The sequence below is a fragment of the Triticum dicoccoides genome, chromosome 3B, assembly GCF_002162155.2.
Source record: "Triticum dicoccoides isolate Atlit2015 ecotype Zavitan chromosome 3B, WEW_v2.0, whole genome shotgun sequence".
Classification (NCBI taxonomy): Eukaryota; Viridiplantae; Streptophyta; class Magnoliopsida; order Poales; family Poaceae; genus Triticum; species Triticum dicoccoides.
In genome coordinates, this window is record NC_041385.1 from 803,840,238 (window position 1) to 803,855,784 (window position 15,547).

Consider the following 15,547-nt stretch of genomic DNA (forward strand, 5'->3'; position numbering starts at 1 on the left):
GGTCCTGGGCTGGTGCGTAGGTCGGAAATTTTTTGTTTTCTGCTGCGTTCCCCTACAGTGGCATCATGAGACATGCTATGCGTAGATGCAGGTTGCGATCTAGAATACATAAAGATGTATGGGTGTTGCACAATATAATAGGTAGTAGATGAGATCTATTACTGAAAATTATTTGTGCGGGTAGCCCCCCGGAGAACGAGGAGGTCGCGGCCAGGATATTCGAGAGGCACCGCTCCATGGCAGCGCAGCAGCAGGGCGGTCTCTCGGACCACCAAACCCGTGCGCTCACCACTGCCTACAGCGGCGTCTGCGCCGCCTAGGAGCCCATCCGGACCCTCGGCGACCTGGCCCGTCTCAAGTGTGCATTTCCCTGCCTCTCTCAGACCTCTTCCTCATACACTCTTGAGACGAGCCCGTCGATTTTGGGTCGCGCGCTTTGGATCGGGCGCTCTAAGACGAATGGGTCAGTTTCTGATTTGGGCGCCTTAGCTCTGGGATCTTAGTTCTGTTCGGTGGATGTGACGGCTTAGTCCTTGGGGGATTTTAGTTGTGCCCGTTTGGTCTGAGCATGGATTTTTGGTTTGGAAGCTATTGGTCTATGGAATCATATGTTTCAGTTCAGTTCAATTTATGTTTACTCGTCTGCCGCAACCGTTGATTTGCTGCAGGTATATGCTGAAATCGATTTAGGTCATTACCATTTTTATATGTCAAGGTGTATTTATATCCCTTTAGGGTTGCCATTCTACCTGGGATTTGCCTGCAAGTAGATAACCAAAGAAGTGGTGTAAGTCTATAACAACATGGCTTTAGTTTTGATCCATATTCTAGAGCTATTTCCCTTTGATTTTTCTTTTGTGTGTTGAATTTAGAGGCGAAAATCGCACACTAGACTGATGTGTGGAACGTATCTAGTACCAATGGTTGCTTTCTGCTTTGAGTTGCATCAATTTTTGAAAAACTTCACATTTTCTGAATTAGTTTAATCATTGTTGTTTCTTCTTTGGTTCTATTATTTTTGTCAGGGGAGTTGGAGGTTCGGTTGTTGACGTCATGGAAGACTCCTTTCCATGGTCCAGCCTTGATTTGTCCCCTCCGAGAAGTAATACACCAGGAGAAATGGGAAATAGTTTTCTTGATTGCTCATGTGTCCTCTGGAATCTGTTATTCCTTTTTCATCATCAGGATGACAACAAGTCTTCTTCCCCTTCAGTTTTACCAATACTCAGTTCAATGGAAACAGGTCTATTATTATATCTTAATTAAAGGGTACTGTCCTTTTATCAGGGAAGAAGAACACATGAAACAAACCTTATGCACCACAGTTGAAATCATCTGCTTATGCAATAATGATCACACTCTACAGGTATGATTTTTTAGGGTGGGGTGGTGGGGGTCTGTCTTACCTAAATTTTTGTTGTTCACGCTGCAAAATTAGTGGAACCTTAGTACAAAGGGCAACATTTAGTTAGAGGAAAAGGGTAAAGACACTTGAATATGCAACATCGGATATTGACTGTTGTTTCCCCTTAGGGAAATGGAAAGAGGGAAGGAATTTATGATGAGGCAAGAGCTTATTGATGCTGCTGAAGCCAGTGGTCTGTCACAACATGATAATATGCCCTAGAGGCAATAATAAAGTTGTTATTTTATATTTCCTTATTCATGATAAATGTTTATTATTCATGCTATAATTGTATTAACCGGAAACTTGATACATGTGTGAATACATAGACAAAACAACGTGTCCCTAGTATGCCTCTACTAGACTAGCTCGTTGATCAAAGATGGCTAAGTTTCCTTGCCATGGACATGAGTTGTCATTTGATAACGGGATCGCATCATTAGTGGAATGATGTGATGGACAAGACCCATCTATTAGCTTAGCATAATGATCATTCAGTTTTATTGCTACTGCTTTCTTCGTGTCAAATATATATATTCCTCCGACTATGAGATTATGCAACTCCCGGACACCGGAGGAATGCCTTGTGTGCTATCAAACTGCACAACGTAACTGGGTGATTATAAATATGCTCTATAGGTATATCCGAAGGTGTTTGTTGGGTTGGCATAGATCGAGATTAGGATTTGTCACTCCGAGTATCGGAGAGGTATCTCTGGGCCCTCTCCGTAATGCACACCATATGAGGCCTTGCAAGCAATGTGACTAATGAGTTAGTTGCGGGATGAGGCACTACGGAACGAGTGAAGAGACTTGCCGGTAACGAGATTGAACTAGGTATGAAGATACTGATGCTCGAATCTCGGGCAAGTAACATACCGATGACAAAGGGAATAACGTATGTTGACATTGCAGTTCGACCGATAAAGATCTTCGTAGAATATGTGGGAACAAATATGAGCATCCAGGTTCTGCTATTGGTTATTGACCGGAGAGGTGTCTCGGTCATGTCTACATAGTTCTCGAACCCGTAGGGTCCGCATGCTTAACGTTCGATGACAATAGGTATTATATGAGTTATGTGTTTTGGTGACCGAAGGTTGTTTGGAGTCCCGGATGAGATCACGGACATGATGAGGAGTCTCGAAATGGTCGTGAGGTAAAAATTGATATATTGGACGATAGTATTCAGTCACGGGAATGATTTCAAAAGGTTCAAGTATTTTTCAGAGTACCGGGAGGTTACCGGAACCGCCCGGGGAATTGTTGGGCCTACATGGGCCATAGGGGAGAGGGGAGGCAGCCCACAAGGAGTGACCGCGCCCCCTCCAATGGGGAGTCCGAATTGGACTAGGGGAGGCCCCCCCCCCTTCCTTCTCCTCTTCCCTCTCCCTTCCCCTTTTCCCCCTCCGTAAGAAGGAAAAAAAGAGGGGGGGGGGGGCGAATCCTACTAGGAGTGGAGTCTTAGTAGGACTCCCCCCTCCTTGGCGCGCCCCTTGTGGCTGGTCTCCTCCCCTCCTCCTTTATATACGGGGGCGTGGGGCACCCCAAAGGACATCAATTGTTTAGCCGTGCGCGGTGCCCCCCTCCACCGTTTACTCCTCTGATCATATTGTCGTAGTGCTTAGGTGAAGCCATGTGCGGATCACTTCATCAACACCGTCATAACACCTTTGTGCTGAGGAACTCATCGACTCCTTCGTACCTCGATTGGATCAAGAGTTCGAGGGACATCATCGAGCTGAACGTGTGCAGAACTCGAAGGTGTCGTACGTTCGATACTTCATCGGTTGATTCGAGAAGACGTTTGATACGTCTCCGTCATATCTACTTTTCCACACACTTTTGCCCTTGTTTTGGACTCTAACTTGCATGATTTGAATGGAACTAACCCGGACTGGCGCTTTTTTCAGCAGAACTGCCATGGTGTTATTTTTGTGCAAAAATAAAAGTTCTCGGAATGACCTGAAAATCCACGGAGCAACCTTTTGGAATTAATAAAAAATACTGGCAAAAGAATCAGCACCAAGGGGCCCAAACCCTGTCCACGAGGGTGGGGGGCGCGCCCCCTGCCTCTTGGGCCCCCTGAAGCTCCACCGACCTCAACTCCAACTCCATATATTCACGTTCGGGGAGAAAAAAATCAGAGAGAAGGATTCATCGCGTTTTACGATACGGAGCCGCCGCCAAGCCCTAATCTCTCTCGGGAGGGCTGATCTGGAGTCCGTTCGGGGCTTCGGAGAGGGGAATCCGTCGCCGTCGTCATCATCAACCATCCTCCATCACCAATTTCATGATGCTCACCGCCATGCGTGAGTAATTCCATCGTAGGCTTGCTGGACGGTGATGGGTTGGATGAGATTTACCATGTAATTGAGTTAGTTTTGTTAGGGTTTGATCCATAGTATCCTATGTTGTGAGATTGATGTTGCTATGACTTTGCTATGCTTAATGCTTGTCACTAGGGCCCGAGTGCCATGATTTCAGATCTGAACCTATTATGTTTTCATGAATATATGTGTGTTCTTAATACTATCTTGCAAGTCTATAGTCACCTATTATGTGTTATGATCCGTTAACCCCGAAGTGACAATAATCGGGATACTTACCGGTGATGACTATAGTTTGATGAGTTCATGTATTCACTAAGTGTTAATGCTTTGGTCCGGTACTCTATTAAAAGGAGGCCTTAATATCCCTTAGTTTCCAATAGGACCCCGCTGCCATGGGAGGGTAGGACAAAAGATGTCATGCAAGTTCTTTTCCATAAGCACGTATGACTATATTCGAAATACATGCCTACATTACATTGATGAACTGGAGCTAGTTCTGTGTCACCCTATGTTATAACTATTACATGAGGAATCGCATCCGACAAAATTATCCATCACTGATCCAATGCCTACGAGCTTTTCACATATTGCTCTTTGCTTAGGTACTTTGCCGTTGCCACTGTTACAATTACTACAAAACTGCTTCTGTCACTTTTGCTACTGTTACCATTACTTCCATACTACTTTGCTACTAAATACTTTGCTGCAGATACTAAGTTATATAGGTGTGGTTTAATTGACAACTCAACTACTGATACTTGAGAATATTCTTTGGATCCCCTTGTGTCGAATCAATAAATTTGGGTTGAATACTCTACCCTCGAAAACTGTTGCGATCCCCTATACTTGTGGGTTATCAAGACTATTTTCTGGCGCCGTTGCCGGGGAGCATAGCTCTATTCTTTGAGTCACTTGGGATTTATATCTGCTGGTCACTATGAGGAACTTGAAATACGAAAGAACTAAGATTTATCCCTCAACTACGAGGGGAGGTAAGAAACTGCCATCTAGCTCTGCACTTGATTCTCCTTCTGTTATGAGTAAACTTGTGACACCTAAACCTACCACTGCTATTAATTCTGATATGTCGCATATTATTGATGATGCCAGTTCTGCTATGCATGATACTTATGATGAAACTACTTCTATGCTTGATACTAATGTGCCATTAGGTGAATTTCTTGATGAACAACTTGCTAGGGCTAGAGAGAATGAAACTATTGAAACTAATAATATTGATGAAAGTGATGATGAAGGTTCTCTCCCTAAATATGAATTACATGTTGTTCCCGAGGGTTATGTTATGGATGAACAAACTGCTAGAGATTTTCTTGCTTGGAATGATAGATCTGATCTTAAGAAGTTACTAGCTAAGCTTAAAGAAAAGTCTCTGAATGCTAGAATGAAATATGACCCTGCTTTTGCTACTTCACCTATCTTTGTTACTGATAAGGATTATGATTTCTCTGTCGATCCTGAGATAATTACTTTGGTTGAATCTGATCCTTTTTATGGCTATGAATCTGAAACTGTTGTGGCACATCTTACTAAGTTAAATGATATAGCCACCCTGTTCACTAATGATGAGAAAACTCGCTACTATTATATCCTTAAGATATTTCCTTTCTCATTAAAGGGTGATGCTAGAACATGGTTTAATTCTCTTGATCCTGGTTGTGTGCGTAGTCCCCAGGATATGATTTATTACTTCTCTGCTAAATATTTCCCCGCTCATAAGAAACAAGCTGCCTTAAGGGAAATATATAATTTTGTGATAATTAAAGAAGAGAGTCTCCCACAAGCTTGGGGGAGGCTTCTCCGATTACTTAATGCTTTGCTTGATCATCCTCTCAAGAAAAATGTAATACTTGATATCTTTTATAATGGAATAACCGATGCTTCCAGAGACCACCTGGATAGTTGTGCTGGTTGTGTTTTCAAGGAAAGGACAGTCGACCAAGCTGAATTGTTATTGAATAATATGTTGACTAATGAAAACAATTGGACACTTCCTGAACCAACTCTTAAGCCAACTCCGAAGAAAAGAGGTGTTCTATTTCTCAGTCCTAAAGATATGCAAGAGGCAAAGAAATCTATGAAAGAAAAATGTATTAAAGCTAAAGATGTTAAGAATTTACCTCTTGTTGAAGAAATACATGGCCTTAATATACCACATGCTGAAGAAATACATGGTCTTGATAACCCGACATAGGTAGTAAAGGTAAATTCTCTCTATAGATATGATAAAGTTGAAATCCCGTCTACTAAGTTTGCTAGGCAATGCTTGGATGAGTTTGATGACTTTATGGCTAGACAAGAAAACTTCAATGCTTATGTTGGTAGATAATTGAAAAGTAATGCTTATATGATTGGACACTTGAGTGATTGTATGTCTAGAGTTAAGCGTGAACTTAAACTCATTAGTAAACATGCTTCTATGGTTACCACTCAAGTAGAACAAGTGCTTAAGGCTCAAAATGATTTGCTCAATGAATTGAATATAAATATGACCTTGCTGTTAGAGTAGCAACTAGAACGGATAAAATGACTCAGGAACCTTTGTATCTCGAGGGCCAGCCTAAGAGAATTGATCAAGATTCTCAAAGAAATAATGTTGATGCACCTAGTCCTTCTAGGAAGAAGAAGAAAAATGATAGGACTTTGCATGCTTCTAGTGAACCTGTTGTAGACACACATGAGAATCCCAATGATATTTCTATTTCTGATGCTGAAACACAATCTGGTGATGAACATGAACCTAGTGATAATGTTAATGATGATGTTCATGTTGATGCTCAACCTAACAATAACAATGATGTAGAGGTTGAACCTGCTATTGATCTTGATAACCCACAATCAAAGAATCAACTTATGATAAGAGAGACTTCGTTGCTAGGAAGCACGGTAAAGAAAGAGAGCCATGGGTTCAGAAACCCATGCCTTTTCCTCCTAAGCCATCCAAGAAAAAGGATGATGTGGACTTTGAGCGCTTTGCTGAAATGATTAGACCTATCTTTTTGCGTATGCGTTTGACTGATATGCTTAAAGTGAATCCTTATGCTAAGTACATGAAATATATTATTACAAATAAAAGAAAGATACCGGAAGCTGAAATTTCCACCATGCTTTCTAATTATACTTTTAAAGGTGGAATACCTAAGAAACTTGGAGATCCAGGAGTACCAACTATACCATGCTCCATTAAAAGAAACTATGTTAAAACTACTCTATGTGATCTTGGAGCCAGTGTTAGTGTTATGCCTCTCTCTTTATATCGTAGACTTGAATTGAGTAAGTTGACACCTACTGAAATATCTTTGCAAATGACTGATAAGTCAACTGCTATACCTGTCGGTATTTGTGAGGATGTGCCTGTTGTGGTTGCAAACGTTACTATCTTAACAAACTTTGTTATTCTGGATATTCCCGAGGATGATAGTATGTCGATTATCCTTGGTAGACCCTTTTTGAATACTGCAGGGGCTATTATTGATTGCAACAAAAGCAATGTCACTTTTCATGTTAATGGTAATGAGCATATGGTACACTTTCCGAGGAAACAACCTCAAGTCCACAGTATCAATTCTATTGGAAAAATTCCATCAATTATTATTGGAGATTTTGAATTTCCTCTTCCTACTGTCAAGAAGAAATATGATATTCTTATTATTAGTGATGTACATATCCCCGTTGAGGTAACCTAGTGTTATTCAAAATTTCTCCGGTTCCATGTTATTCGGAATGAGTTTGTTAACAAGACTTGATCAACCTTGTTAGTGGATTCCCTTTGATGAGCATGAGATGGATGAAGTTAGAAAGCGCAACTCTCTGTACCATCCTTTTACTTTCTGTTATTTAGATTAAATAAAGAAAAAATAGTATTTTCTGTCTGTTTTCTGACTTATCCATGCAATAAAAAATACCCGAAAATAAAAAGTTCTCCAAATGCCCTGAAAATGAAATATGATTTTTTCTAGAATATTTAAGAATATTTGGCACTAAGAACACAGCAGGGGGGTAAGCACCCGACCACATTAGAAAATAAAAGACAATGAGAGTCATTCTCTATGCCTCAGCCATAGGTTCTATAAAGTGTGCTATTATGTGTACCAGACCTATTGTTTACCTTATCATGAGTTTGTCAAGGGGGTACGATAGTGATCCAGGAGTGGATCACTAGATAGCGGTCTAAGTTATCCTTAGTTACCTAAGAGGACTAAGGAAATATTTCTCAGTTATGGAGGTGATAAAGAGTTTGTTGTAAAGAGTTACGTCGATGAAAGCTTTTACACCGATCCAGATGACTCTGAGTCTCAATCTGGATACATATTGAAAGTGGGAGCAATTAGCTTGAGTAGCTCCATGCAGAGCATTGTAGACATAGAAAATTTGCAAAATACATACATCTCTGAATGTGGCAGACCTGTTGACTAAGCCTCTTCCACGAGCAAAACATGATCAACACCAAGACTCCATGGGTGTTAGATTCATTACAATGTAATCTAGATTATTGAATCAAGTGCAAGTGGGAGACTGAAGGAAATATGCCCTAGAGGCAATAATAAAGTTGTTATTTTATATTTCCTTATTCATGATAAATGTTTATTATTCAAGCTAGAATTGTATTAACCGGAAACTTGATACATGTGTGAATACATAGACAAAACAACGTGTCCCTAGTATGCCTCTACTAGACAAGCTCGTTGAGCAAAGATGGCTAAGTTTCCTAGCCATGGACATGAGTTGTCATTTGATAACAGGATCGCATCATTACATGGACATGACCCATCTGTTAGCTTAGCATAGTGATCGTTCAATTTTATTGCTACTGCTTTCTTCGTGTCAAATATATATTCCTCCGACTATGATATTATGCAACTCCCGGACACCGGAGGAATGCCTTATGTGCTATCAAAAGTCACAATGTAACTGGGTGATTATAAAGATGCTCTACAGGTATCTCCGAAGGTGTTTGTTGGGTTTGCATAGGTCAAGATTAGGATTTGTCACTCCGAGTATCGGAGAGGTATCTCTGGGCCCTCTCGGTAATGCACATCATATGAAGCCTTGCAAGCAATGTGACTAATGAGTTAGTTGCGGGATGATGAACTACGAAGCGAGTAAAGAGACTTGCCGGTAATGAGATTGAACTAGGTATGAAGATACCGATGATCGAATCTCGATCAAGTAACATGCCGATGACAAAGGGAATAACGTATGTTGACATTGCAGTTCTACCAATAAAGATCTTCGTAGAATATGTGGGAACCAATATGAGCGAACAGGTTCCGCTATTGGTTATTGACCGGAGAGGTGTCTCGGCCATTGAAAGTGCAACTAATCCCTAGGTGGTTTTGGTAATTCTTAACAACATATAGCTCATTGAACTAATACCCTTTCAAGATGATCATTTCAGGAAGTTCAGTGATTGGCATGGCATGGACTAGAGATGTGGACCCCTTAAAATGCTAAGGTCACATATTAGCAACAAGCTCAAGACTCTACATTTTCATTTTAGTGATCCAAGATCACATTGAGTCCGTAGGAATGCCAATACTATTAAAAGGGGATGAGGTGTTGCTTAATGGCTTGCTTACTCAAAATGATTAGTGATATGCTCCAAAACCCTCAGCCACTTTCTCATTTCCACATATGTCCTAAACCCAAAAGTCAAACTCAGCCCCACCAATTTGATCTATCCTGTGCCACCGAGTTCAGTTGACATAGCCACTGCCACAAACCCTATTCACTTCGGTTTCACCGATAGGGATCTCAGGCTCACCGATATGGGGTTGCAAACCCTCTGTTTCCCTTCATAACGTTTCGGTCTCACCGAAATGAGTGACCGGTCCCACCGAGTTCGCAATGCAAACTCCCTGTTTCCTTTTTGTAACATTTCGGTCTCACCGAAATGAGTGATCGGTCCCACCGAGTTTGCCTGACCAACTCTTTGTTTGCCTATTACTGAAATCTATCCCACCGGGTTCATGTGACCGGTCTCACCGAGATCAAGTTATGCCCTAACCCTAGCGCACCGGTCCCACCGAGTTGATCATGTTGGTCCCATCGAAAAGCCTAACGTTCACATTTTGAACTGAATCGGTCTGACCGAGTTTCACTATTTGGTCCCACCGAGTTTGGGAATCTGTGTGTAACAGTTAGATTTTGTCTGGAGGCTATATATACCCCTCCACCCACTCTTCATCCGTAGAGAGAGTCATCAGAATGTGCCTACACTTCCAGCATTCATTTTCTAAGAGAGAACCACCTACTCATGTGTTAAGACCAAGACATTCCATTCCAACCACAAGAATCTTGATCTCTAGCCTTCACCAAGTTGCTTTCCACTCAAATCATCTTTCCACCATAGCCAAATCTGTGAGAGAGAGAGTTGAGTGTTGGGGAGACTATCATTTGAAGCACAAGAGTAAGGAGTTCATCATCAACACACCATCTGTACCTATTGGAGAGTGGTGTCTCCTAGATTGGTTAGGTGTCAGTTGGGAGCCTCCGTCAAGATTGTGGAGTTGAACCAAGGAGTTTGCAAGGGCAAGGAGATCGCCTACTTCGTGAAGATCTACCCAAGTGAGGCAAGTCCTTCATGGGCGATGGCCATGGTGGGGTAGACAAGGTTGCTTCTTCGTGGACCCTTCATGGGTGGAGCCCTCCGTGGACTCGCGCACCCGTTACCCTTTGTGGGTTGAAGTCGCCATCAACGTGGATTACGATAGCACCACCTATCGGAACCACGCCAAAAATCTTCATGTCAACATTGCGTTTGCTCCCTCCAAACTCCTCCCCTTTACCTTCATATTAAATGATTTACATTCCACTGCTATACTCTTAGAATTGCATGTGTAGGTTGATTACTTGACTAGTGCTAAGTTGCTAAAATCTACCAAGAATTACAATTGGGAAAAGGCTAGGCTTTTATTTGGTCAAGTAGTCTAATCATGCCCTCCTCTAGACATACTTTCGATCCTATAAGTGTATCAGAGCTTTGGTCTCCTTTTGCCTTGATTTCCATAGCTTTGGTGATCATAGTGTTGGTTTCACAACCTAGGAGAGTATGGCGTCTAGTGAGGGAAATTACCACCATAGAGGTCCTTACTTTGATGGTACTAATTTTGCTAGTTGGAAACATAAGATGAAAATGCATATTCTTGGACATAACCCCACCGTTTGGGCTATTGTGTGTATTGGTTTGCAAGGTGAATTCTTAGATGGGAGAGAACTGAATCGTGAAGCTACCATGGAAGAATTGAAGATGTTTAAATACAATGCTCAATCTTGCGATATCCTCTTCAACGGATTGTACCCCGAAGAATTCAACGAAATCAGCCGTCTTGAGAATGCAAAGGAAATTTGGGATACTTTGATTGATATGCACGAAAGTACCGACTCCGTCAAGGAATCCAAGTTGGATGTGCTTCAAAGTCAACTTGACATGTTCAAAATGAAGGATGGTGAAGGTGTCGCTGAAATGTACTCTAGGCTTGCTCTCATTACAAATGAGATTGTCGGCTTAGGAAGTGAAGAGATGACCGACAAATTCATCATCAAGAAGATCCTAAGAGCCTTGGATGGAAAATATGATACAGTGTGTAGTTCGATCCAAATAATGCCAAATTACAAAGATCTCAAGCCAACCAAAGTCAAATTGTTGCTCATGAGATGTCACTCAAGGATAAAGAAGAGCTTCACAACAAGTCTAGTGGTGCTTACAAAGCCTCATGTGATGCTCCTACATCATCAAGTGAGAAACAAGCCTTCAATGAAGAATTGAGCTTAATGGTGAAGAACTTCAACAAATTCTACAAGAGTAGAAGCAAGGAAAGAAGTTCCATGTCAAGGTCCTACAATGACAAAAGATCTTCTAGTTGTGAGCGGAATTGCTACAATTGTGGAAGACCTGGACACCACTCCAGTGAGTGTACGGCTCCATACAAGAGAAGAGAAGACTCACCTAAAAGGAGAAGCAAAAGGGAAGAATCACCTCCAAGAGAGAGAAGGAGTACATATGATCGCTATGAACGAAGAACCTCTCGAAGAAGCAAGCATTCAGAAAGGAAGGACAAGTCATCAAGGAGCTACACAAAACGAAGACATGAAGCTCATGTTGGTGAATGGGTATCCGGTTCTGACTCCCACCACCACTCCGAGAGAAGTTATCACTCCGACTCCGAATATACTCAAGATGAAGGTGTTGCCGGTCTAGCACTTGTGTCAACCAACTTCTATGACATATTTGAGTCACCAAATGATGGAATTGGAAGATGCTTCATGGATAAAGGCCCCAAGGTATCACACCCCGAGTATGTTGATTTCAATAGTGATGAAGATGATTTGCTAGGTGATGATGATTTACTTGTTGACAACTCTAGTGATGAATACTATGATGAAAATACTATTAATCATGCTAATCAAGGTGAAACGAATGACAATGATAAGAAGGAGATTGAGAGTCTAACTAAAGAATTAAACACTCTTAAGTTAGCTCATGAAACTACTTTGGAAGATCATCGAGAACTTTTCAAAACTCATGAGATGCTACGCTTCGAGAAGCTCAACCTTGAGCAAGAACACGAGTTCTTAAAAGCCATCAATGATGATCTTCAGAAGAAAACTTCTTCTTACATTGCCAAGCATTTACTCTTGTCTACTTGCACGCCACAAGTTAAATCTAGCAACAAGAGTAAGAAAGATTCTTATTCTAGTAGAAACAATAATCATGCCAAATCCACTATTGTTGCTTCTAGTAGTTCTCTTGATTCCACTAATGGTTCTCTTAGCCAAGTTACACTTGAGCAAGAAAATAGCTCACTCGTACACGTCGGTGCTATACAAACATTTTTAACCCCTTTCCGCGACGGCATTTGGAACCGCCGCCATGTGAGTGTGGGCGATAGGGGGTTCCTTCCCACATGACCCAGAAACCGTCGGGGATAGGCCCTCCTGGCACACAAGCTGGGGCCAAAGGAGCTCGTGTGCGATCAGGCAAGGCATCGAAACCCAATTGTTTCCATTCGTATGTACATCCCACACGGTGAATCCCAGAAAAACATTTCCGTTTGTATGTATATCACACACAGTCAATCCAAGGAGAATGTTTCCGTTCTCATGTACATCCCACACAGTGAATCCAGGGAAAATGTTTCCGTTCATATGTACTTCCCACACAGTGAATCCAGGGAAAACGTTTCCATTCGTATGTACATCCCACACAGTCAATCCAGGGAAAATGTTTCCGTTCATATGTACATCCAGGTTTATGTATAGGCTTGTGTGTGATACGTGTAACTATCACACACGCTATGCCTTGGTTATCCGCTTGCTTTTATCAACTATATCACACACGATTTGATGAAGAAAACTGTGTGGCATTGGGCTATCCATCACAAGCGCTTTTACTTCTAGAACCGTTTGCAAAGTTCCATGACCCATTTCACAGGTTTATTAGTTTACAATTAATAGTTCCAGTATTACGCAAATTCACATTTCATATCGAACAACTGTTTGCCAATTTCATATCAGGCACATAGATATATTTTAACATCACAATACGATAGCTACCGGAAAATAGCACAGTACATCATATAGATAGTTCAAATTCATAAGAACAATACTAGAACAATGTATTCATTTTCCTAATCAAGATCATTCAGGCTCGCCTTATCCACCTCTGCTTTCAGTTCAGTAAGAACCTGTTTTGCACTGACCAACTGGGAAAGTGCCTCCTCCTTCGCCAACACCATCTTAGCAAAGTCTGATTTATAAATCTGAGCTCATTCTCCACCTTCCTCCTTTTATCCCGCATCTTCAAATATTCTTCAGCGTTGACAACACTTTCTCTACCTCTGTTCTCTTCCTGATACATGCTCCAGAGCTTTGCTAGGCACATCTTCAAAGACTATGGCCACTCTTGATCAACCCACTCCAAGTAAGAACACTTCCGTTCATCGTATAATATTTAAAACTAGATTAGTAAAAATTGTAGGGAAAATGGGTTTATAGCAACATAGAAAATCACCAATACTTCTTTTGAAAAACTGAAGAAACAGGTTAATTATGACATATCTTCTAAAAAGGATCAATGTGCAAATGAATTAATTGCTACTGACACAACAACCAAATTTTGAAATATCAGAAGCTATAATTAACTACAACAATGCTACAAGTTCTTACTCATGTACTATAAATAACAAATTGAACATTTTAAGAGGAAGGTAAATATAACTGCAACAGCATAGCGACAGTGTTTGGATGACAGCAAATTGATACTAACAGGTGTGTACATGCACAAATTTAGTAACATAGAACTAATAGCACTAAGGTGTCGACTATGTATGCCAAAACCGGTGTAAAGACAACTGTTGCTACATCTCGCACCGGTGCCCTGCACTGGCGAGCCGACGTAGCGGAAAAAATTAGGGACCCAAACTTGGGAGCACCTAGTTGCTCCGATGCCCAATTCCTTCGTGCCATAAATATTTAGTATTTTACTTCTTGGCTGCTCGTATGTGTGGACAAGTTGGCTCCACAAACTGCTGAAGTGGTGCCAAATAATTTTCTAATGGCACCGCTGATGAGATGGGAACATTTTTAGATACTAGGTACAAACTGTAACACTGTCTTAGGATGCGTTTGGTTGAAGGTGTGGTATGAATGGGTTGGGACCGTGATAGTGTCTGAATCACATCTAACAAATGATTTGTAACAACGAAAGAGGGACTAACCTTCTCTGCACATGATAGAAACTTCCTCCCACTGTCCACAGATTCAAACGCAACTAGCTTCATGCATGGAGATTGATGGTGACAACGAGTAGACAGATCTTCAGCCACCCCGCTCCATTCGTTGCAACTGATGGTCCTAGGGAACTACAAGAGGAACAAATGACTCAAATCGACCGTCGGGTAAAAATCCTTCATTCCAAGTCATAGCCCGATAGAGAGAAGAGAGGCATACCCGGGTGGTGAAGGAGTCGGAGGAGGAGGAGGAACCACTGGAGAGGTCTTTAAAGAAGACCATGGCGACCTCGGCGGTAGGATGTGAGACGGCGAGGGCGAGGAAGCGGCTATAGCTTAGGAAGGAAGGAAGGGGGAAACAGGGGAAATGTGACTCGTGGTCAGGGAGAAAAGGGGATGGGGAGAGGGGAGGGTAGATATTTTGGTGGTAGCCCAATAATTTTGAAATGTGGAGGGAAACTTTGCGTGTGGTGCCGCTGGACACCATACACTTTGAATGATAGTGTGCATCGCAAATGATTCTTCTGCTTAATGCGCATGGGATGAGTTTGATAATTAAAATTTTGGTGGAAATTTCCCCGCGTATGTCATTGCATAATTTAACATCACTTGCTAATTTGGGCACACAAAAGAGCGTACAACACATCGACCAGACTTACTAAATCGGGCAATTTTAGTAATTAAACAGTGACAGTTCACCTAAACATTGCTCTAACAAAAGACCAGCATTAAAAACAAAGCCTAAGTATGAATAATTTTAACAAATCCGCCGCCGCGCCGGCCTATGCATTGCCGGTGTGAGATGATACATCGATGACTTGTCCTAGCGACATGCCGCCGTTGGTGGACTCCGCGTCCCCCCGCTGAAGTCGACCGCATCCTTGTCATCGTCCTCGTCCTCGGCGTCGCCCTCAAGGTTGTAGTACTCATAGTAGTGGCTGCGCCAGAGCTCGCGTTGGTACTCCACCACCGATTCCTCAACGAACATACTCTTCTCTACCTCGACCTAGGCCACGCGCAACTCCTCCTGCCGGCGCTCCTCAATCTCCGCCGCCTCCTGC

General features: G+C 42.0%; 1 pseudogene; it reads left to right on the forward strand.

The window, feature by feature from the left end:
* Window positions 1-15,547, forward strand: part of LOC119280097 — a 102,292-nt pseudogene that overhangs the window by 3,043 nt on the left and 83,702 nt on the right.